A 24,709-nucleotide genomic window follows, 5' to 3' on the forward strand; every position below is an offset into this window, starting at 1 on the left:
ACAATATTGCTATTACTGTGTACAATATTCTCCTATTTCTGCTCATTTCACTTTGCATCAGTTTATGTAAATTTTCCATGTATTTTTGAGAGCACCCTACTCATAATTTCTTAAAGTATAATAATATTTCATCATAATCATATACAACAACTTGTTCAGCCATTCTCCAACTGGTGAACAAGGGATGGTCAGAATCTTAATGGACTACTTAAATGTCAAGTGATATTATTATCCTCACTAGAGTGTAACTTCTTTGCCATCAGGAATTCTGTCTTGATTTCTTGATTTCTTTCTGTATCACCAGTATGGAGAAGGATCCCTTCAGCATAGCTGTAGTTGCTTTTAAAATATGTGCTCAGTTGAATGGAAATGGTCAGTGAAATGTTATTTTCCAAGTATGTACCATTACCTGCATTAATCAAAGACTTTTCATTTCTGGCCACAATATTGAACCTTTTTATTTGTTCCTTAATAAGACAGCTACATCATTTTTCCTATAAACTTATAAATATGATAATCATTCATTTGACCCAAGTATTCTTATTGGACTATACAGAACTCTCCTTGAAATAAAGAACTAATAAATAGATGTATAGAATGATTTTGCATACGTGTAAATATATATACATATATGTGAAAAAAGAAATTCCCATGATAATTATGTATTTAAAAGGAAACCATTTTAACATAATAGATTTGCAGTTTCATATGCAATTATCATTTTTAGAAATTCTACTGTTATAGAAATGCTTGTTTTATTTCAAAAATTAAAAATAAAATGCATTTTTAAAAAAATGTACCTTCTCTTCTTTCACTTCAATAACCTATAAGATACATACTTTCTACCAGATGCAACAGGCAATGATACTTTTCCATATTAAGTGACAAATAAAGTCTTTGCCTGGAACAAAAATCAATCAAAAGTGGGGCATTAAAAGCAGGGTTATCAACTATCCATCCATCTTGTCACAGCAATAAACAGTCAGTCAATTAACATTTAAGTGTCTTCTATGTTCCAAGCACCATGCTAAGTAAGCAGTGATACAAATACAAGTGAAAAAAATGTGATGGCAGGGGAGGGAAAAGAAGACATTCTGCACAGAGGCATGATGGAGAGTTCCAAAGAAGTCCAAAAGCAGTGTATCTGGTGGGAAACGTGGAGGAAACTGTGGTGAGCTCCTTCTTTGAGTAGATGCCCTGAAGCACATGGTTCTGCTCTCCAGCCAAAAGTTATGAAATCCTGTGGTCCAGAACACTACTTGACTTGATGATTTCAAAGGCACTCTTCTACTAAGGATTTGCTACACATAATAATTAAAGTCACTGTAGCTAACTAGGGAAGGGCTAAAGTCAGTATAAAGGCATTCTGCAGATACAAATGGGTATAGGCTCAAAGGGAGTGCATTCAGATTTGTCACCAAATCAAAGAAATGGATTGTTTTGTTCAAGTCTTCCATTTTACATGTAAGGAAATTAAGATAAATAATTTCTGTGATTCAATCTATATACTCTAGTAAAAGATTGAAGCTTTGTACTTGGTTAGAAAGAGGGTACAGAGATACTATGGCTCCCCAGATTGTTCTCCAATTTGATCTAAACTAGACAGTATGCATGTGATTGGTCTATGTAAGAGCAACCTGATAAGGGCACAGAGTGAGCACACAAAAGTAATTTCCAACAGCCTTAGTTACAGAGAGGCAGACAGATAACTTATCATTAGAATATAAGCTCAGTGAATGTAGGGTTTATTTCATTCCTTGTATGGCCAACATTTAGCACAGTATCTGGCACAAAGCAGGTGCTTTAATAATATTTATTAACTGATGAATGGCAACTCTAGTTTTTTCTGATTTTTTTTTGCCTCTTTATTTGATCCTGTTACAAAACAGCCCTGTGATGAACCTATTGGACTCAATTTTAGTTTGAGGGTTTTTTCTCTAGTGAATTCCTTTCTCTAGCTCTATCTTTCCCACCTTTCCCATTGCTTTCTCTGGTGAAATTTGACTTTGTTAAAGTGGTCTGCTCCTGAGTATTCTGGACTATATTTCTGGGTATCCCTTTCTTGAGATTTCTAGGAAGACTCTAGCAGGTCCTTTTATATCCAAAGGCATAAATTAACACATCCTTCAGGAAACTGGTGAGGAAAACATTGGCATATCACCTCTGATGTACCAAAAATACATTGCCTAGGACTGTCTCCTTCCAGAGGATGAGTGGCTTCCTTGTGCTTATTTGCCACTCACACATACTTTCATTTAGATAAGCAATCAATTTGTTAAGCCCCTATTCTTTGCAGAACACTATATTATGTGCTGGGGTAGATAAAAAGGTTAGATGAGACACATTCTATCTCTTAATAGAGAAATGAGAAAAGTAATATGGAAAATGTTTTACAGTAAATATTCTAGCTAGCCACAAAACAAAGTGGTATATGAGAATTGAGTATTGATGATTGATTAACGATTATTGACCAGGGGAATTGGGAAGGTTATCTGGATTAAGCAGCACTGGAGTTCATTCTGAAAGATGTTGTATCACTCAGCAAATGAAGATGAGAAGAACTTTCTAGGCATAAGGAACAATGTGAGCAAAGGCATGGAGGTGTGAGGGTATAGAATGTATTGGGGGAGGGGGTGCTAGATAGAAAATTATATAATTTAGGGGCAGCTAGGTGGTACAACAAGTAGAGTACCAGGCCTGGAGTCAGGTGGACTTGACTTCCAATCCAGCCTCAGACACTTGACACACTTAATAGCTATGTGACCTTAGGCAAGTCACTTAACACCCCCCCCAACTGCCTTTCCTTCTTCCCTTCAAAAAAAAAGAAAATTATATAATTTATTTGGTACATAAAGTACATGGAGATGAATAATATAAGGATAGAAAGGTAGTGTATCACCATGGACTTATCTAGCCAATAAAGTTCATATATTATCTGAAAACAAAAAGAAACCATTTAAGATTTTTATCAGAAGAGTAAAACAGGTCTATGCAAGAGGAAGTCTGGCAGCAATATGAAGAATGGAGCTTATATGGAGAAGAAAAGAGATGGGAAGATCTACATTAATGATAAAGGTCTGAACTAAGACTGGAAAATCAAAAGGGAATGAAACATATATTCTGAATATAGGATCCACAGGACTTCTTCATTTATTAGGTGTGAGATACAGGTGAAAAATACAGCCAGCCCTCATTTCCGTTTGCCACCATACCTCAGATGCCATCTGATACTAGTTCTTTGATTTCCTGTGTCCTCATCACCCAGAAAGATTTAAATTCTCTCCTCGCCCTTACTATAGCATACCATGCTCTCTTTCCCATTTCTGAGTCCCTCCAAGAACCTATATTTTGAAGCAAAGCCCAGAATGGCCCATCTTCATTTCCTTCCCATCCTTGATTCTGATTTTCCAGACTTCAATACCATGATCCTATTCAAGTTCTTTCCCTCCATCTCCTCTCTCCACTTTCTATCTCCATTAATATGTTATCTTCCCCCAACAGACAGTAAGCAACTCAAAGGCAGGGACTATCTTTATTTTTGTGCATATATTTATAAACCCAGTAGGTATCAAAATGTATAGCATTTGTTAGCACTTAATAAATGCTGGTTGCTTTAATAAATGTTTGTTTTCTTAGATTGGCAAAGCAAAAGCAATGTAAGGGATGTAAAGAAGCTTAATGCTTCACATATACATTCAAGGGCCTACAATACTTTTAGGGAGAGAGGGAACACATATACGAAAGACTAACGACCAACACAAACCAGAGTATGACTGAGCACCAATCAGATAGTATGTATAAATTTCATTTATTTTATTTGCTTTCCATGTGAAGTTTTCCTCTGTTTCACTACCACTACCCATCAGGCACATTGGAGAGGAAGAAGCTTATGAGACCAAAGAAGATGAAGAATACTGTGAATTCAGCTGAAGTAAAGAAGCTGCCAGCATTACTTTTTACAAAAAAAAAAAAAAAAGAAACAAAGCAAGGTAGTAAAATAGAATGGCATCTTAGTTTAGGCTAAAGCCTGGTTGAAGAACAAAACATATATGCATAAACTTGTAACACAATGGAAAGAATATTGGATTTGGAGTCACTGAGCCTGACTTAGTCATATACTATATATGTAACCCTATATTACATACATTAGCTAATAGCTAATATATAGGACAAATTGCTTAATCTCACTGAGTATCCATTATCCTTTCTATAAAAGGAGGGACTCAGACAAGATGATTGCAAATGTCCCTTCAAGATCTAAACCTATGATCTATGATCCTAATCAGACAGATATTACATATGAAATTATATCAGATAGAACTACTGCCTTAATCCTTTGTGTCTTTTTTAGTCTTTTATGCTAAGAATGTTAAGGAATGTTATTAACATTATTACCATCATTATTATTAATATTATTAATAATTTTATACTACTATAATTATTAATATCAATTATTATTAATTTAAATTTAATATTAATACTTACATTGATTTAATAATAAGTAACATTATTATTAACATTAACATTATTATTAATATTATATTACGTCAGGAACAGTCAAATCCAAATTTAGAGGGAACTGAATTGGCTCGATATGTTTAAAAAAAAACCTTATGCAATAACAAAGCAATAATAATATGTATTTGTTGTTAAAATGTTCACTTGTGTTTGACTCTCTGTGACACCATTTACGGAGTTTCCTTTGCAAAAGTGTTGGAGTGGTTTGCCATTTTCTTCTTCAGGTCTCAATTTACAGTTGAGGGAATTGAAGCAGAAATTAAATGATGTATGTATACACACATCTATATCTATGTCACTTTAATGTTTATATAGTACTTCACGTATATTATTTCATTTTTATCCTTACAACAACCTTGGGTAAAGGAATAACTGCTATTATTATCATCTCCATTTTACAGATTTGGAAAATTAAATAGGCGGGTTGAGTGACTTGGTAGAGTTACATAACTAATGTCTGAACTCAAGTCTTCTTTACTCCATGACTAGTGTACTATCTAACTGTCACTTATATAAGCATAATCTAAGAATTTAGAGAGCAAAGTTTCCTTTGAAGAAGTCTACTGCATATCAAAATTTTCTCTGACCCTTCTTCTAGTTGCTTTCCTTAGTGTAAACAATGAGTCTCCCAAAACCATATAACTAATGGAGCTGCAAGGGAGGTATTGGAGGTCCAGTTCAAAAGCTCTTTTATGGAATTCCCATTAAGAACAATATACTTTGGAGATATACACAGACTGGACTATATAAAAATCTGGTCCATTTCACCCAATCTAGGTCAACCTTATATACCTTTCTGTAGGCCAGATAATTTTAATTTTAAATAATTATCAATAATTATAAATTATATGTATATAAATTATCATAATAATTAATTTTAAATCATAATTGTTTATGGCAAATCTGATCAAGGGATGAAGTAAATATTGCCTGCACTGACTCTCTGGATAGGCTGTTCTATTCCCTAGTGGTTCTTTAAACTAGCTCTTCCTTAAAAGTTTTTTTTGGTTGTTGTTGTTGTTTTTTAACCTCCCCCTGCTGCTTTTTAAACTGATTTTTATGTTTCTCCAAATTAAATCCATTATTTCTAGTCTATCAATTTCCCAACTTGAATCAGCACCACTTGAGATTACCATCTGCTTCCTGTTGCATGCCAGTTTTTAAATCTACCTTATTTGTCCCATTGAGCTTGGACCTCCTTAGGTGGCTTAGAACAGCTTTTTGTAGACATTACTGCTACTTTCACTCTGCCTGATTATATTATCTTTTCTCTCCTACCCAGTATAAAATGCTCTCTATTTTTCTCTTTAAGCAGATCTCATATTTGATGACATAATTTTAAATGTTGGATTCCAAAGGACCACGTAAATCATTATTAAAAGCTAATTACTAAAAACAAAAGGGGGAGAAAAAGCTCCTAAAATATGGTGTTGTAATGAGCTATCATTCAGCAAGGAAGTAGCAGCAGAAAGAACACAGGAACAGGTTCAATTATTACACCTATTCATTGGGTTTTGGATTTGGACCATTCATTCATTCAATTTATAAAACATTTTCTTTGGATCAGGCATTGTCCTATGTGCTAGAGGTATAACGACAGAAATAGTTCCTTCTTTCTATTTGCCTCAGTTCTTTATCTGTAATATGGGGATACACTAGAGTGGGAAATGGCAAACCACTCCAAAATTATTGCCAAGAAAACCCCATAGACAAGTTCATGGAGTCACACAATTTGGACACAACTGAATGAATGAACAACAAAATCAAGGAGCAGGCTTTTCTACTGGGGGAAAATAACATGTACACAGATAAATATGTACAAAATACATATCACATAAACTACAAAGTACTATGAGGGAGACTTCAGGAGAGTAAGAATTATGGATATCAGAAAACTCTTCATTTCTCTGGGCCTCACTTTCTGCATTCATGAAATGAAGAACAGAGTTAGGAAATTTTATGTTCCTTTTTAGGCAGGGAATCTCTTTTTGAGATTTCTATCCACTGCACCAAGCACAGGTTCTGGCACATATGAAAGTTTATTAAATTAGATAATTCCCAAGGTTCCTTCCAGATCTATAACTATTTGGTTCAACAGAAGGTGGAGAGGATGGTGGTAGGAAGGAAGCCTTTTCTATAAGTTTTTGCAGAATTGTTTTCTCCTGATTAGCAAAGAGTTTTGTTTTGTTTTCTCAAGTCAAGTTTCAAATACCTCCAATGCCAGGGGTTCCATTCTCTCTCATCACAAAACAAACACAGTGGGATTCTTTTCTCATGGCATTTTTCTCCTGAGGAGATCAGCATACTTCAAAATATCATCTAGTTAGTCCTGAAGGCTGGGAAGCTAGGAAAAATAGTTTCACTGTTTTTAAACTCATTTTCTTTTTTTTGTCTCCCTTCCCTCATTTTATTTTCCCAAATAAAGAGGCATAGCTTCCTCTTCTGTGAAGTTATCACTGTCTCATCTTCCTGAAGGAAGGGGAAAAAAAAGAACTAGTAAAGAGTTTCTTCTCAGAAAAAATGGAAATTGAGGAGATTAAGGAAGAGTTTGTAAAGACCCATTTACAGATCATTTTGGTCTCACTGCGGGGTATTCTGGTGAACAGGTTATCTTAGGGCTAAATATCATGGTAAGAATCATCTGAGGCAACAACGATTGCTCAGGACCATCCATATATTCTCTGATGCACAGAGAAGGGATTTTCCATTCTGGGTTACAATTCATTACAGCGAATGCACCAAGTTAATATGGACTATGATCAGAATAGAAAGCAAAGAGAGGACTATGATGAACATTTTAACAGAAGACCATAGAAATTAAGAATGGAAAAGACTTTCCATGTTATCTTGTTCACCCTGCAGGAATTGTTAAATGGTTTGTTCTTAAGTCCTCACTCAAAGACCTAGATTCTTTCTGAAAGCTGCTGAGAAAATGCTTTCCTTGAAAGATTTGAAGAGCTATCTTTTTTTTAAACTTATTTTAAATACAAATTAAATGTTCTTTTTTCTTGATCATACCCCATTCCTCTTACTTATATTTCTATAGGTTTCCTTTCTTGAACCCTTCTATGATCTGTATCATTCAAATATTTGTAAGCAATTAGCCAAATTCCCCTGTTATTACTTAGATCAGTTATTCTGAATTAGGTCCTTTAATAACCCCTCATAAAGTTGTGCCTAAAGCATTACCTACTCCTACCCCTGCAAAATTTCCAAGCTTTCTTTAAACTTGTCATGAAAATCTGCTTGAAAGTGAGATGTAGGGGCTCCCAGGGAATCTCTGTTGTCTTGCAGGGAACTCTGATTAAGTACCATGAGGACCAACATGAATAATATCATAATATTTTAAGCTATCTTTACATATGTATAAGAATCACTTTCTCCAAGTGTCTCATACTGCAGGTGAGGCAACTGAGACTCAGAGAAGTGAAGCATATTACCTGGAATGAGATAGCTCAGTCATGATAGAAAGAGACCTAGAACCCAGGTCTCTTATTTCCATTTCTATGCTTTAGTCACCATATTCTGCTTCCCATCAATATAGGATGAATCAATATAGGATGAATTCAAATGTTATTAGAAGACTTCTGAGAGTTTAGTGAAAATCTGTCTGTTGACATCATGAGTTCATACTACCTAGCCCTTGGGCAGCTAGGTGGTGCAGTGGATAGAGCATCAGTGCAAGAGTCAGGAGGACCTGAGTTCAAATCTCACCTCAGACGCTTGACATTCACTAGCTGTGTGACCTTAGGCAAGTCACTTAACCCTAATCGCCTCATCCTGGGTCATCTCCAGTCATCCTGATGAATATCTGGTCACTGGATTCAGATGGCTCTGGAGGAGAAGTGAGGCTGGTGACCTACACAGCCCTCCTTTACTCAAAACAAAGTCAAGTACAAATCGTGTCATTATTTCTCTGATGGCATAGTCTTCTTCGGCAATGAAGGACAAACACACACACCTAACCCTGAAACTCAATGACATGTAATTGCTCTACAGAGACCTTCAAAGAAGTCCTAAGTGGATTTATTTGAAGTCCTAAACTGTATCTCTTCAACTGAGATAAAAGAGACCAGATTCCCATTACACAGATGAAGAAAATAAAGTAAATAAAAATGGGTTGATTTGTCCAGTCTTCCTAATGAATAGTAGACCAAGGACAAGTTTCCAAATGTCTTGATTCCTCATCCACAATTCTTTCACTACATCATCCTGCCTCTTCTATTTACCAACATTCCATTTTATAACAATGACAGACATTTCAGAGAAGGACATAGCTAACATGTGCTGAGGTGATGAAAATGGTCACACGCCTCTGCACTAGGGAGGTCAGAATTTCTTTTTTTTTTAATGTAATTAGAATAAACTGTAACTGTTATACTGTATATTGAGAGACCCATGACCCATCTTCAGTTTTGTTTTGTCTTGTTTTCCCACCTACTTGCCAATGTTTGGAATTCTTTCAATAGTGGATAAAAATACATCTAAGAAACAGGGAAATCCCATGATATAAATAATGGAGCAAATAACTTCTCTCTCACTAAAATGGGAGTGACCTGATAGACCATTTCTTGTGGATAGATTTTGATAAAGGTCAAAAGGGACAAACATAAGAGTATTGGTCATATGAAATAGGAGAAGGGAGAAATGAGAGCCTACAGATGCTGGAAAAAAATTTTACTTACTTCAAAAATTTCCCTGTGACCTTTGTTTTAATCCTGTAAATCTTGGTATCCTCTGGGCAGCTGGTCCTTCCCCAAAGATCCACAATGAGCAAAATTATGCATATGAGAAAAATTATAAAATATATGATATTGGTTTTTATTCCTTTCTCTGTTCTTTGCCCCTTTCACAATTCCCAATACTTATTCTCCTTATCTCTACCCTAAAAGATTCCTGGTATTCCCAAAAGGTAGACCCATATGTGCTCTCTGACAAATCACTGAATCCTTAGTGTAAATTAGTTTAATGTTTCTCCCAGAAAGGAAATTCATCTCAAAAGAGGACTCAAAAATAATAAACTTCCAAAGGGATGAATCCCAGGTACTGTGACAATGAAATAGGGAATTCAATTGTCCAGACATTTATTGGAACTCTGTCTCTTCCAAAATAAAAACAGCTAAAATATTCTTGAATTGTCCAAATGATAATTCTACCCTTTAAAAAATGGAGAAAGCAACAAAAGAAATTGGGCCTACTACTAAATGATAAAAAGAAACTAGTTGTTGAAGCAGAAATGCTAGAAATATTAGAAAGGACCAAGCCACATTACAGTTTGCAGTAAATGAAAAGGGAAAATTTGGATACAGTTTAATCCATATTCAGGATTTTGGGGGAAGGGGAATTTTCAGAATAGAATAGATTCAGAATAGAATAGAGAGAATAGATTAATTCTCAAGATTATATAGCTATCTAAAAGCAGAACAGGATATTATTAATAACAATATTATGACTGCACAAGTGCATATGGTTACAGTGAATCAGATAAGAGAGAGAAGGCCTAAAGAGAACAGTGTGGCTAGACAAAGAGACCATCTGCTGGATCATAATTTTAAAAGACATATAGAAACAATGGGAACAAGGATAGCTAGCTAGAGATGGATAGAAAAGAGTAGTGCAGTAGCATAGAGGTAATATAAGCAGCACTGAAGTCTAGAATATGCTGTGTCTTTAAATAAATATGAAACATTACAAAAAGTTTTTTTTTCTTTTTTGTGCAAGAGAGCTGATCAAAGAATGCAGGCAGCAATATAGATAAAAAGATGATAATGGATAATGGAACTGCTATTTATCATAGTTTTTGCTGCTTTTTCCACTTATAAGGATGATCTTAAAAGGGGGATATACAAAACAAAATTGAATTATACTAGGTAAAATATAATAAAAGACCTCATACTACTGAATAAATCAAGTCACCCGGACTCTTATTATTAAATGAAGAATGTTTGCTGAGCTCCTATGAATGAATGCTCTTTGAAAACTATCAAAACTGCAATAGGTTCCTCAGGAATAGAACTTGGAATTTTTTTTTATTCACTGTTGAGATTTTCAAAACCAAAAAGAAAGTTTATATTTTAAGGCAGATGAGGTATATTTTAATGAATGTCTAGAGATTATTAAAAGAATGGGTCATGTCTACTGTGAAAGTGAAGCAGTGATCAGTAGGATCCAGCATTAATAACACATTATGTCTAACTAACCTGATTTCCTTTTTTACCATGGTTATTGTTAGATAAGGGGAATGTAGCCAGCATCTTAAACCTTAAATTAAACAAGACCTTGGACACAGTGTCCCAAATGACAGCAAAACATTTAACAAATTATAACACTGGATCCTTATAAATATATTCATATAGGTAAAATGGAAATAATGTGGGCTGAAAGAGGAAGAGGGGGAGTAGAAGGAAAAAAGGAGAAGGAGGAGGAAGAGACAATTATATTCTAATACTCTTTCAACATTTTTTTTTTGTAATTTTATCTACCTATTCTATAGTTTATAGAAAAACAGCAAGAGAGTGAATGACTTTTCCTAGTAATGGTTCTATCTGAACCTCAAACTACCCTCACTCTCCCTCCAAAAGAACAAGATGAAAATGAGACAATAATGATGATGATAATAGCTTGCATTTCTCTATCATTTTACAATTTTCAAAGTTCTTTCCTTACAGTAATCCTATAAGATTGAGAGTAATCAGATTACAATTGAGAAATACTTCACAAAATAAATAAACATACAACAAAACAGGCAATGTTGTATTCTTTACTCAACTCAATATGTAATCGATGGGGATCTTTATGTATAGTTTAATGGTCCCTGCTTCTATTTGACACCACTGATTTAAATGTAAGACAGTGATGGAAAATGTTAAATTAAGATTAAACTAAAAAATGTAGCATGTATATGTTTTTCAAAAAGCTGTTTTTTATATAATTACCAGCATGTCCCTGGTAAGGTGATTATAAATCATATGACACATAAAGATCAATTAAATAAACTGATGATATTTCAATGCAGAACAAAGGACAAAGAGGAAACATGATAGGTCTTTTCATGGTTTGAATATTGAAAAGAGGGATGAATTTGGAATCAGATGATCTGAGTTCAGAATACGGTGCAGTTATTTGCCAGTTGTGTAACTTCAGTTACCTAAGTTCTTTCCCCTTTAAGGTATTCCATAATCCGATCACTAAAGTGAGTATGTTACACAAAGTGGCATCTAAGATCTAATTCTAAACTTAGGATCTTAATTGAAAATTGAAAGAGTGTCATGTGGAAGAGGGATCAAACATATCCTTTATGTGCCAAAAATACTAGCAAAATATAACTATTCCTATAACAGCACTTCAGTTTCCACCATCATGCTTTTGAACATGCTGGCCCCTATACCTAGAATGTACTCCCAAATTCATCTGGGTTGTTTAAAATCCCTACCTTTCTTCAAGGCTCAGTGAAGATATAACATCCTATAATATGCCTTTCATTTATGCTCCCAATCATCCTTAATTGTTTTTGCTCTTTTCATCAAATTATCTTGGTTTTTTTTGTATTATCTTTATACCTACACATTTCTCCTCAGGAGAAAATAATTTTCCTGAGGTCAAAGACAATTGTGTTTATGACTTTAAATCCCTAGACCCTAGCACAGGATTTTGTATATTCTTCTATCTCTCTTTTTTGGGGGGAAAGGAGGGAGGTTAGCAGGGGTCAGACCTGAGATTTCATTGGTGTAGGACATTTTCAAATTCCATCTGCCAATGCAGAGGGAGGACCTCCTACTTACTACTTAAAGTAGGGGCAGATCAGTACCTACTCTACAATTTCTGGACTTCAAATTACTTTGGGTACTGAGAATATAAGTATCAGAATCATAAATTTAGAGCTAGAAGGGACTTGGGAGGTCACTGAACCCAATGCCTTCTTATTGCAAACGAGGAACTTAAGAGTTTAAGTGACTTACTTCACTTTCATTCAGTGGCTCCAGAATTTGGCCTCTGGGTGTAATCTCTAAACTAAGTTGCAGTTGTACTTCCAAAAGATAGCTAAAAGAACTCAGCCACCACCTAAACTGCCAGTTGGCCCCAGTCATAAGTTTTCAAACCATTATTATTGTACTTGTGATGGACATCAGCAAGCCTCTCCTTCAATCGTAATGACTACTGTGAACGTTTTGGAGTCTGGTCTTCCTTTTAAGAATTCAGTTGAAGCTAAAACAATATCTGGGAAGAAGCTAGTGATACTAGGATCTCCCATGAAAAGGTTGGAATTGTCAAAGGATGAACCATATTTGTGAAGTGGACATGGGAAAATGGACACACATATGTTGAGAGATTGTGTTCTTAGATGATTAACTTGAAGGCACCAGCTCAGCTGCAAAGAAATCAGTATGTGCAACAGATGAGACTGAATTTGAGGAGATTTGAATCCAGGCTTTCCAGACTCCAAAGTTGGCTCTCTACTACTCCATACTGTTTCTCTGCCTTGCATATAACAGATACTTGGTGGATGCTTTTTCCTAAATGCTAAGGGTTCTCTTTACCAAAGTGAACTGAATTGAACTGGATACAGAGAGAAGAATTGGGAGCACTGGTGAGAAGTTGGAGAGTTGGATTTAGGATTAATATTAGGAAGAAACTTCCACATAAGGAGAGATAGTCAAAGACAAATGTTCTGCCTCAGGAGGTAGTGATTCACTCATCAACAGAGGTCTTCAAGCACAGTTTGGTGCTCAGCCTAATGCTGTGGGCTGCCGGGTCCTCTTACCTATCTCAGGTCATTGGTGGCCAGCCAGATAAACATATGAGAGAAGAGACCTCCAGAGTCAAACAGAGGTGTAGGCTTTATTCTGGATACAAACTACATGTCAGCATACAGGGTGAGTTCTCCCCACGGGAGCCCCCTTCTCCCTCCCAAGGAGCAAGGAAAGAAAAAACCCTCCTCTCATGCTTTCCTGTCCCCATTTAAGCTCTCCCAACTGCTAGTTCACTCATGGACCGTGCATGCTCTCAGTCCCTTAGCCAATTAACAAAAGGTGTGCTCAGACCACAGACCACTCTCAAGGGTGGGATGCTCTCCCCAGCAAGTTCCTACTGAGAAGAGGTGGAAAACGAGATAGCTTGTGTCTCACTCCCTCAATTCCCAGCTGTTCTCTGGGGGGCCTCATGAGAGCTCGGCAGTTTCAAGAAGCCCTCACCTTTACCTGACCCAAGACCATTCTCGTGAAAACTGAGCTTGTGCCTTAACAGTTTGGAATTCAGTATATAATATTGAATTATATAGCAATATATAATATAGTTCAATATACATAGGAATTCAATAAAGAATATTCCTATTCAAGAATGAGACACTAACAACAATAAACTGAAAAAAATGAAATAATTCTTGCCTTCCAAAGTATATATTATAGTGGGAGAAATATACACATACACATATAATATACATATATACACAATATATATTTATCTAGTTGTGTGTGTATATTTGTGTATTTCTGTTACATCATTGTACATATGTATATACATATATACACAGAGTCAAATAAGTATATACTGTGTATATACAAGTATATTGTGTGAAAACACACACACATATATTACATAGCTACATATACATACATAAATGCAAATATAATAGAGGGAAGGGAGGAATGATCAAAGATGATCAGTTCTTGAAGCATGAAGAAGAATATCTTGAAGATACTCTCTGCCCAGTCCTTAAAGCAAATATTCTCTGCCTACTCCAAATCAAAATTTTAAAAATTCTGATGATCCTATTTCTGGTCATGAAAATCTAAGGTGATGACACTATGTAAGTATGAAAAGTTTTCTAATTGGCTGATGAACCAAAGGAACCTATGATTTAAGAGTTGCTGAATCAAATTTAAGTGTCTATTCAGTGAGTATGAACACCTACTTCTCAGTTTCTTACATGGGTAGCTTCAGATTTGGAGGACTCCTTTGAATTACCAGGTGAAAGAGGTACAGCTGGACAAATTTCTCCTCCCAATTACCATGTGTTTGCGACCATATTGTGCAACCTTTTTTTTTTAAATTTTCTGTGTGTGTGTGTGTGTGTGTGTGTGTGTGTGTGTGTGTGTGTAATGTTAATTTAAGGTTAATGGTGAGTGGGGGGAAGAGTTAAAAATACCCTTCCATTAGTTCACCTCAATACCTTTTGTTAATTTCTATTGAGGCACTGGGTCAGAGGGTCCTACCCTCTGGCTTTGAAAAAGTGTATAAATACTCTAAAATGAGGTTTTGTTTTGGGGTTTAGTTTTTGGAAGAAGGTTTGTGAGCCAGATGAGACTCTGGGAAACCGCTAAGGAGCCCTCTGACTTTGAAAACCTAAATATTGGTGCTTCTCTCTCTGGTAACTAGGTACGTATGGTCAGACAGTTGGATCTGTCTGTTGATCTGTGATGTATGTATTGCTTATGGTCAGGCAGTTGGAAGCCCTGTCTGTTGAACTTTATTTCTCTGTTTGTATTTTCTCTGAAGTTCAGGGTGTTTTTTCCCCAAACTAAGTGAGTGATATATGTGCCTGATTAAAGTGATTGTTGACCCCCCTCCAAAAGCTGTTATTTTTTTTGAAAAGCAGACCTAAGAATCTATAAAGCAGGCCCTCTTGTGTATAATGGTGTATTTGCTGTTACAATGTGTGTGTTGTCTATCTTTTTTCTAATCTTAGGCAAATATATATTTCAAAATGCCAGTGGCAAGGAGGTCTGGTGAGTTTAGCTAATCCAGAGGTCCCACTGGAGGTTCCATACATGACCAGAGTTCATAGTAGACTTCATTAGAATAGGTAGCAGTAGATTCAAGAATTGTTGTGTTGACTGAGCAGCAAAGTCAAGACAGATGTTTTGAAGCAGCAACTCTGTGAGCATTTCAATGTACAGAGAAATAGCTAGATGTTAATTTATTACACTAGCTTAGCTTGGTAACAGACAAGTTTGGTGAGGAGCTATCACATCATATGGGCAATAGCTGACTTATTAAGCAAAAAAGGATGAAAGATGTGTGTCTAGAGGGGAAAATTCCTTGCAGGAGGAAAACCTCCTGGCCCAGCAGTGGATTCACCTAGCAGAGACTTCCATCTAAAGGGAACTTCACAAAGATTTTACAAATAGAGAAAAAGACTTCTACGAAACAGGAGCTGTGAATTACAGCTTTACCACATATGATCTCTACATATGCCATCATAAACTGCCATCATGCTTGAAGTTTGATCCTCTCTCTCACTGGGGACCTTTTATGGGTAAAAGGAGTGTGCATCCATAGTTTAGGGGGAATGTTTTTAGCAACTATCCCTTCCCATGCCTTTTCAGTAAATTGCTTTCCTACATGAGGACAATTGTTTGGTTGTTAATAGGGGGGACAAGAGATAGTATTATGAATCTCATTCCCTAAAGGAAGAGAACCCAGAGACTAGTAAGTAGCAGCCTCCCAATGGGAACCCAACCTTTCAGTCTAGTCCAGGGACAGTGTTGAGTTGGGATTGTTACAAATATATTCAGAAAGCAAATGCAAAGCATCTGGGAGGACCAAGAAAGTTCCCTTGTAGAAAGTGTTGTTTTTTTCACTCGGTTTTGAAGAGTAGGTACCAGGGATAATCTTTTCAAAGTTGGAGATGACAAGGAACGTTATGTACAAGGAGAAGCATATGCACTGAACTAAATGGTTTCTGAGGTCTTTTCTAATTCTGAGATTCTCTGAGAATATGAAATCATACGACCAAAGGAAGTTACTCATTCTGCCCATACATAAGTCTAAATATTTCTGTATTATACCTCTGTCTCTATCCCATCACAGGCATGAATGCCTAGACCCAGGAATGAATTCCCACTCCATTCTCTGCTTCTGTTGTCCCCTCACCTAGGACAGAAAAAAAAAAAAACTTACACCTGCTTTGGAATTATTTTGAATTATTCATATATATGTGTGTGTGTGTGTGTGTGTATATACATATATACATATATATATATATATATATATATATATATATATATATATATATATATATATATATATATATATATATAATGTATACCCTTAGATCCAGCAATACCACTACTAGATCTCTATCCCAGAGAAAGAATAGAAATGGGAAAAGGACCTACATGTACAAAAACATTTATAGCAGCTCTTTTTGTGGTGGCCAAGAATTGGGAATTGAGGGGATGCCCATCAATTAAAGAATGGCTGAACAAGCTGTGCTACATGAATGTAATGAAATGCTATTGTTCTATAAGAAATGATGAGTAGGTGGATTTCAGAAAAACCTGGAAAGACTTACACGAATTGGTGTTGGGTGAAGTTAGCAAGACCAGTAGAACACTGTACACAGCAGTAGCAACATTATGCGATGATTAACTATGATAGACTTAGTTCTTCTCAGCAGTACAATGATCTAAGACGTTTCCAAAAGACTTGTGATGCAAAATGCTAACCACATCCAGAGAAAGAATTATGGAGTCAGAACACAGATTGAAGAATACTATTTTCACTTTTTTTATTTGTTTTTCTTTCTTCTGCTTTATCCTTTCTGTTCTGATTCTTCTTTCACAACATGACTAATGTGGAAATATGCTTAACATGATTGTTCATAAGTAACCTGTACCAGATTGCTTGCTATCCTGAGGAGGAGAGAGTAAATATAAAGAGGGAGAAAAATTTGGAACAAAAAACTTTACAAAACTGAATGTTGAAAGCTATTTTTATATGTAATTGGGAAAAAATAAAATATTAATTCTATAAAAAAATACATGATGTAAATATTTGAAAAAAATGATAATTTGTCTTACAGGTGTCTGTGTGAAATGAGGACAAGGAAAGGAGAAGTGAAGTGTTTTTAATCATCTGGGGTAAGGGTACTTGGGAGGTACATATTTATACACATACATATACATACACACATTATGTATGTATATACCTATATATTTATGTATGTACATATCTGCTTGTGTTATAGATGTATATACACTTATACATATACCTATTATGTATACATTGTATAGGGTCATACATAAGGTATATGTGCATATATATGTGCTTATGAATGTTTATAGAGTCATCTAACACTCAAGTTTCTGTTTTTCTTTTTTTTAAAGCATCAACCAGTCATCTCTCTTAACAGTATTTAACTGAGTCATTGCCCAACTGTCACAATTCAGGGGCCCTAGAATTATAAGTATAGAGGTTAATTCACTATGTCACCTTCTCTGACTCTATCAGTCCATTCTTCTTAATCAGTTAGTATACCCCCACTCACTGGCTCCCTATTTAGTTGGGGACTCTATTTTTCAGTGACTGCCCCTTTTGTGATATGGTATTTACAAATGTCTGCTTGCCTGGGAATACACTTCACAAGGGCTCAGCTTTGACACTCAGCAGCAGAAATGACACTAACGAGAACAGATAGAAGCTTCAATATGTCTTTGCTTTCAGAACTTTAAGAAAATTCATGACACAGTATATTCATTTATGCAGACTCTGACGGCAACTTGTGCATCTTTTTTAAATTTAAATCTTGCTAGTAAATGAAAGAGTCCAGTAAACTTATGCTCACATTTAAAGCTTTACTTTCCCCATGGAAGTACTGCAGAATAGACTAACATTTGAAATAATTGCTTTTAATTATCATGTGTGATGCTTCGCTCCTGGCTTTGTAAAACTAACCAATACTAATCATTTTTATGAGATATTTTGGAGTAGCATAGCTAGAGCCATAGAGGAACTAGTATGAGGTCAAAGGGGATTTTGCCCCATAAGCATGAACTTAAAGGGCATCACAGTTAGAGAGCATGGCCATCACATGAAACCCTTCATCAGCAGAGAAACATCAAAATTGAGCATTTTATTACTAAGACTAAATGAGTAAAAATAGGAACTTACCACATTGGAGATTAGTTTGAGTTCTCCTTTATCTCATGACATTTTCAACTCCTCCTTCCTCAAATGGGGGTTCACTTCACTTTGTGCATCCTTAAGTAAAATATATCCTATGGACAGAGAACTGTCCTAGGTGCTGAAGGAGATGTAACGATTAGATAAGTCACAGTTCTTATTGTTATGGTGTATGCCTTCATTTATCTTTAACCTTTATTAGAAAGGAAGTCTTTTATATTGCAGACTCTTCCATAAAAGCACAAGCACTGTAAGGGGCGCTGACCGCCACACCATCTGGGACGCCACACTGACGGACATCGGGTAAACTGAGTCCGGAGCAGGGAAGGGTGAACAAGATGGCGCTGGAAGGGACGGCCCCACCCCTGGTTTGTTTTTGTCACTATAGTTCCAGTTTGTGTTCATTACTATAGCTTCAGGTTTGTTTGTGTGTGTTACCATGGTTCACTGGGCTAGCTGGCAAAGACTATATAATCAGAGTGCTTGCTTGAATAAATCGGAGTTGCTTCATGACCCGCTCTCCTGGATTCTTTTACTCGCGAGCTCCACGGAGGATGAGCAGCCTGCTGGTCAGGCATAAGACTTGCTCCTCTCGGTAAGCTATGCCGTCACCATAGCAAAACACAGCCATTTTGTTCTCCTTCCTGCAAACTCATCATGAAATATCAGCCTGCCAGTTGCAAGGAAGTAATGGACTTCCAACTACTGCTCAGCAAGGTATATGCATTTAGAAAACACCAGGTAGCCACACTTATGGCTCCTTTTCATTAACATAATCATACTCTTAAATAAACAAAGCATGTAGATATGCTAATTAGATTATTTCTTCCCTTGTAGCCAGGGACTGTCTCTCCATTGGATAGCTCTCAATTTTAATTTTAACAATTTTCTCTTCTAATGGAAAATAATGCAAAAAATAGCTGAACCCATAAGTGGAACACAAAGCTTCAGTCCCCCAAGATACCTGACACTTTGTTAGGCACTAAAATTCTTAGCCAAATAAGTTAGAGGAAGCCTTTTGTCCTACATTCTGAGTTCTATGCCTTAAGGTTCAGATACTTATCTTATTCATCACCTCCTCTTGACTCATGTATCAGTTCTCAAATCGCACAAGTTATTTTCTAGAGTCCATACATGTAATACCAATTTAAAAATTTACCTTGTCATTTACATTGTCTTCAATAAAAAGAAAAATTTAGCTTTATTTACTGTATTTACTACTGGAAAAATGAAAAAATACATCATTTCATATATTTCTCATTCTCTAAAATTCCTTAGCATTGTATAACTTCAAAATGACTTCTCTTTCTTTATGCTTGTATGCTTGTAATTATATAAATCACTAACAATTAAAGTGGTATACTATTATTTAATTTATACCTGCTAAATATTTTCTCCCTCAAAATTATGAAATGCTTAGAACTTTTTTTGAAAGAAGAATCTTTTATTATGGTCTTTGCAAGAAGAGGGCGCATTCCCTACTAGGAGGGAAGTGCTCACCTTAAACAGAGAACAATACTTGTAAAATCAGGAAAGCTTTTATTAAGTTTTACATTCGTTCTCCCTGAATAAATGGGTAGCTCCTAGGGGAGCGTTACAATTTGCTCAGACCAGTGCAAGTGTCTTTATCCTGTTCCAAATTGGAATCTCTCAGCTTACCATCTATTGACTAGAAGAAACCCCTGCACACCTCACTTCATGTTTTCCTCTCTGATAGGCTTCCCCTCAAACAGCTCATCAAGCCTGTGCACAAGTTTCTGACCTTTTACTTGCGAGATCACATGCCAGGTCATGCTAGGTCACAATTCTGATTAACTGCTATCACTTAAAGCTGGGAGGAGTTTTAACCCTGTGGAAACAAAATTCCTTTTTTGTTTCTCACAAACTCCTCCCCTCAATCAAAATATTTGTTTCCACATCTAAACCCAATCAATACCACCTCACTTTCCCATATGAGTTCTTCTGCCTATCTATCTCCCCTTTAAGTCAATATGGGAGGGGAGCAAAGTTGATCAACGTATGGACAAATTACAAGGAGGCAGTCCCCTTTCACAAGTATAGATACAGAGACCCAGAAGAAAAAGGTAAATCAATGAATTTTCCTTTTAGAAGTTTCATGTTCAGCAGTCTGGGGAGGAGCATCATTTGATACAGTTTTCTGATCTGGATGCTCATTCAAGCCATCTTTAGCACAGCATCTCAGCATCTTCTTTCCTTTATCTTCCTGTAGAAATTCACTTTCTTCATATCCATTTTCCTACAAGTGACCTTGGCACAATTTTAGATTACCATTCTTAAGCCTTATACCCTCATCATTCTTACAAAATCAAACTGGAACTTTGGAAAATTGTCATATATAAGAAATTCATATAGAACCCAGTTTTTACATTTAACATTAATTAATAAGGAATTAATAACAGGCTCCAGGACATACACAGATACAATAAATAATTTAAAAAATTTTAAACACATTACATATCAAGTCATCAAACAATTTCAACTTCTGTTCATGTTACACTTCTTTTAAGTCATTTACAAAATAAACACAAGCCATTTTTCCTTTAATATTAACTAATTGTAAGACAACTGAGACAAGTACCAGAAGAATATGCTGATTTCACAAGCCCTTGACCTGACTGTATCCACACTATTACTAAGAATTAAAGGACCCTAACTAATTGTTGTTGGTCCAAAATCCTAAGCTTAATAGCTTAATCTTAGACTTACATCTTAATCGCAGATCTTAACCTGAACCTCCTACCAACCTATTATTTAATAGATCTGGTATTATGCTTACAAAACTTTTGATTTCAGGAATCTGACATGAAGAGTAGGGACTCAGCAGGGAAACCTCTCCCTAACTTCATGTTAGTTCCAAGCAGGATTAAATTGTCAACTGGCATTTTATTCTTAGAACTTTTTCAATTTATTATGTCCTTTATCTTTGTTGTTTGTTTGCTTTGGCCAACAGGCTATATGATTGGCCATACTGGAAAGTGAAAAAAGACTGAGCTGGAAGGCCATCATAGTCTTTCCATGTCTCTTCCCTCTTTGAAGGCAGAATGATCCTGATTATGGCCACTCCACAGTTTTATTCCATAGGCTTTGTAAGTGGACATAAGAGATTTCAGGCATTGTATCCATAATATCATCATGACCCCACTTCCAATCTGACACTGACTTCTGCTCTAAGAGGTCATGTAAGCCTCCAGTCACAGGATTATAGAGATATATAATGTTGGGAGGCATTAAAGGTCATAGAGGTAAATTCTCTCAATTTACAAATAATGAAACAGATGCATGGAGTTGAAATGACTTGCAAACTATGAAGGACTATAATAATCTTGGAGTAGGAATCAGAAGACAAAAGTCCAAGTCTCCTTTCTCCTGGTTACTTTGTGCCAATGGGCAAGGTGCCTCATTGTTCTGAATATCAGTTTCTCATGTTTTAAAATAATAACACTAGCCCTGTGTACCTCCCTAGTTATTGCAAAGACACAGCATGAGGATCTGTGTGAAAGGACTTGGAAAAGCACAAAGAAATAATGACGGAAATAAAAACTGCCATCATTGCTGTCACTGATGATAACGTCTCAGGAGCTGCCATTCACCCAGACCTAGACACAGGCAAGAAAACAAGTGGAAGGCAAAAGAGGACACGTTGACCAATATGAATCCTGAGTTTGACCATGAAAAAGTTATCTAACACTTCTCTATCTCCATTATCTCTATACAAGGGTTTTCAAGACTTCACAGGGCCCAGGTTATTTTCATATCTGTCCCTGCAAGCTGGCATGTCACATCACTTTAAAAACACCTTTCACTTGAGAATCAAGCTGCCTCCATTTTTATCCCTGTGCATTTCTGTCCTAGTTAGTTATTCCCACTTTCACAGTCTAAGAAAAGTCTTCACTCTAGAAGGTCTGGGATAAGAAACAGACTTGGATTCTAGACAGCCTTCCCCTGTGGTATCCCGTAAGGGTTTACTCTGAGTGCAGGCATGGCAGATGTGGGGCTGATCAACTTCACTTAGCAGCAAGCACTGATAATAATGATAAACTGCATGGTGATTTCCTAGGTTTGAATATCAGCCCTGAAGGCCCTGATGCTCCCTCAGGGGGATATTCTGTAATACTGAGACAGCCTAGCCATCTGAGATAATAAGACCATCTGCCAGGACCACCCAGCAACTTCTGTTTTCCTCTTCAAAGATATGTCTTCATTTTTGAAAATGCTCTTTATTCAGTAGGCAATGGGCAATTCAATCCCAAGCAACTGTGAGCGTCTGCCCACTAAGTTTCACCCAATTACAATTTTCCGTAAGTTCTCCCATAGTGTCAGCTATATAAGACTTGACAGCATTTGGCTAACTGAACCTTTAAGTGTTTCTCTAAACTATTAGAGGCAGTTTGGCACATTGGAAAAGAAGAATTTAATGGAAAGAACACTGAACTAGACTTATAAATCTGCATTCTGATGCCACCTTTGCCGATGGCTATCTGTGTGATTTTGGGCAAGTCATTTCATCTATCAGTTTCCTCAGAAAAACGATACCTGCACATCTTAACAGAAGGTGCAGTTGTGAGATTCCAGTCACCCAGACTTCAGGGTCATCCACAACTCTTCACTACAAGCATCTAATCAATTGCAGTCTTATTTTTTCTACATTCACAATAGGTCTTCTATCTATCATTATCTCTCTATTCAAACAGCCAACATATCAGTTCAGGCCCTCTTTGCCCTAGTCTCAATTACTGTGACAGCCTCCTAATTAGTCTCCCTGCCTGCAGTCTCTTAGCTCCCAGTACATCTTCTACACTAGTGTCAAAATATTATTCCTAAAGCAATAGTAGATGCTTAATAAATGTTTGCTGATTGATTGCTCATATGCATGAGTTTCTCTGTAGAATCAAGCTTATATTTATGTTAGTCAGTCAATAAACATTTGTTAAGTACCTGCTATAGGGCCAGGCACTGTGCTAAGCACTGAGAATACAAAGAAAGTCCAAGACAGTCCCTGCCTTTGTGGAGCTCACAGTCTAATGGGGAGAAAACATGCAACAACTATGTACATGCGGGATATATACCAACTGATAGAGTGGCTCTCTGTTCTTCTTATAGTTACCCTTTCTATACTTGAACAGAGTATCGAACATAATTTTGCCTTTGCTTTCCTGGAGTAGATCAGCCTCTTTCTGACCTTTTCAATTTCCTCATGTTCTTCTTAATATTTGTGTGCAAACAATGGTGTAGAAAGCATTAGAGTATTGAAAATTTTTCAGGATTATTTCCTAACTCTTTCATTTCATATTCCTATGGATGTAATCTTAAAGTATGACAGATTATTACCATTATTGATTTTTAATAATGATGTTATATTGTTTATTCTTCATCATCAATGGTGCTCTACCATCCCCTTGCCATTTTTTTAAACATATATGTACCTAGTCCAACATTACCCATCTCACATCTTGTATAATGCTTTCTTCTCCTTATCCTTGTGAACACCCTGGAGCAAACAATGATTTGGTCAAGGACATTATGTGGCTTCTAGGAAAATGGATGTAGTCCCCAAAGAATGAAAAGTGTAGGGATAAAGTCTGTCCTTTGACAAAGAAAAAGGAACTCAACCACTCATGCCTAAAAATGAACTTATCCACTACTTAAAAGAATATTGAAATGTAACTATGCAAAAATCAACAAATTACTGAGGCTTTCAGATGGACTGTTTTTTTCTAAAGAGGAGACAGCCTTAAAGAAAAAAATGGTAAGATTTTTCATTCAAGTGAATCTGAAATAATAAGAATCTGGAAATATAAATTTTAGATCATGTTATATTACCTACAATTCCTTAGAGAATCACTCACAAAAAAAGAAGTCAAGAAGTTATTAATGGTTTATTATTGCCCTATCAGGGTAGAGGAGATGGTGGAATTGTCTTAGTGTATCTACTAGGGTTTCAAATAGGTAATTCCTGTACAAATTAATGTATTCATGATAGAATTATATTGACAAATAAAACTGACCTTAAAGATCATATAGTTACACTCCCTTCTTTTAAAAAAAATGAGTAAAATGAGGCACAGAGAAGTCACATGACCTGTCTCAGGTCACTTAAGTAAAAAATCTGAAATTCAAAACCATGTGATTTGAAACCAAGTCCAAGACCAACATTCTGCCCACTACACTGTGGTGCCTCAGGCACTGTTTCCCTCTCCCTCAACACATAAGTTGGGCTGTGCAAGATTTTAACGTGTCTATGAGCCCAGAATAAGGAATACATTTCTAG

The 24,709-nt window shown here is 36.1% G+C and overlaps 1 pseudogene; it reads left to right on the top strand.

Moving 5' to 3' along the window:
• The window catches only part of LOC140503193 (NADH dehydrogenase [ubiquinone] 1 alpha subcomplex subunit 7 pseudogene), a 17,318-nt pseudogene extending 4,449 nt beyond the window's left edge, over positions 1-12,869 (top strand).
• Positions 12,870-24,709: the final 11,840 nt, after the last annotated feature.

This window comes from Notamacropus eugenii, chromosome 5 (genome assembly GCF_028372415.1).
Source record: "Notamacropus eugenii isolate mMacEug1 chromosome 5, mMacEug1.pri_v2, whole genome shotgun sequence".
Taxonomy (NCBI): domain Eukaryota; kingdom Metazoa; phylum Chordata; class Mammalia; order Diprotodontia; family Macropodidae; genus Notamacropus; species Notamacropus eugenii.